Source organism: Egretta garzetta, unplaced genomic scaffold, assembly GCF_000687185.1.
Source record: "Egretta garzetta isolate BGI_Z169 unplaced genomic scaffold, ASM68718v1 scaffold581, whole genome shotgun sequence".
NCBI classification, from domain to species: domain Eukaryota; kingdom Metazoa; phylum Chordata; class Aves; order Pelecaniformes; family Ardeidae; genus Egretta; species Egretta garzetta.
Window position 1 is genome coordinate 16,234 of NW_009258623.1, and position 1,606 is coordinate 17,839.

The window sequence follows — 1,606 nt, forward strand, 5'->3', positions numbered from 1 at the left end:
CGGGAACACAAACTTGCTTTTATTCAGAAAAAAAAAAAAAAAAAAAAAGAAAAAAAAAAAGAAAAGAAAAAGGGATTCACTGAGCTGCTGCGTTCCTGCCGAGCGGAGATGAGACGCTGCCGGGAGCCAAACCGCCGGCCGGCGGGAAAAGGGACCTTTATTGGGATGGGGAACGTCTCCCGGGTGACCTCTGCACAAAGCCAGCCCTGCTGCTGGCCAGGGGACGGGATGGGGACGGGGCCAGGCAGGGTGTCTGGTATCTCCCGGTGGGAGCACCCAGCTTATCGTGGGGCACCAACAGAGAAGCGCAGCGGGAAAACCCATCCAGGGTTCGTCCTCATGGAAATTAAGGGGGTAAAGCCCGGGGGTTTGGGGCAGCGTGATCCATGGGTGACGTTCTTGTGGCTGTGCCAGCACAGGTGCCCACCCTGTGCCCAGGGTGCTTTCGCAAAAGGTCCTTCATGGCTCTGCCTTCACCAGACCCCAGGGGAGGTTTCTCCTCTGCCAGCCCCGTGGCTCTGACCCTGCCGGAGCATCTTGAACCCCAGTTCAAGAAAGATGAGGAACTCCTGGAGAGAGTCCAGAGGAGAGCAACTAGGATGATAAAGGGACTGGAGCACCTCCCCTACAAGAAAGGGCTGAGAGAGTTGGGCTTGTTCAGCCTGAAGAAGAGAAGGCTGAGAGGGGACCTCAGCAATACAAACAAATATCTTAAGGATGGAAGTCACGAGGACGGAACCGGTCTCTTTACAGTGGTGTCCAGCACCAGGACAAGGGGCAATGGGTGCAAACTGAGACATAAGAGGTTTCAGTTGAGCATGAGGAAAACCTTCTTTACTCTGAGGGTGACAGAGCACTGGGACAGGCTGCCCAGGGGGGCTGTGGAGTCTCCTTCTCTGGAGATATTCAAAGCCCACCTGGATGCTGTCCTGTGTAACATGCTCTAGGAGAACCTGCTTGAGCAGGGGGGTTGGACTGGGTGATCTCCCGAGGTCCCTTCCAAACCTTGCGATTCTGTGATTCTCCTGGGCACAAGCCACCCAAGATCCCTCAAGCCAAGCATCCCACAAGGGAACCTCTGCTGGGAAGGGACAGCATCACCCACCCAGAGGCACCAAAACCAACAGGGAAACCTCTCAATTTGCTAGAAAAAGGAGCAAAAACGACTGGAGGAAGCGGGGGTTCCCAGCACAGGGCACCCAGCTCTTTGCCACCCCTGGCTGCCCCTCCCCAAGCACCCTGCAGCAGCCACGCATGTGTTCCTGCTCACTGCAGGGGGGTTGGACTAGATGACCTCTAGGGGTCCTTTGCAACCCCAAACGTTCTATGTTTCTATGATTCTATGCTCAGTCGGTTCATTCTGCAGTGTTTGGGTCCGGGCACGGCATTCCCAAGGCTCATCCAACCTCTGCTACCATCACACCAGCTCCCAAGTGGAGTCGGGGCAACCCCTGGGATCCATCCAGGGATGAGGGGATGGAGAGCAGCCCTGCCCAGAGGGACCTGGGGGTGCTGGGGGACGAAAAGCTGGGCATGAGCCGGCCAGGGGCGCTGGCAGCCCAGAAGCCAACCCTACCCTGGGCTGCAGCCCCAGCAGCAGGGCTGG

The 1,606-nt window shown here is 57.1% G+C and overlaps 1 protein-coding gene across 1 annotated transcript in view; it reads right to left on the reverse strand.

Moving 5' to 3' along the window:
• The window catches only part of GALNT6 (polypeptide N-acetylgalactosaminyltransferase 6), a 9,071-nt gene that overhangs the window by 4,083 nt on the left and 3,382 nt on the right, over window positions 1-1,606 (reverse strand). The window lies entirely within an intron of this gene.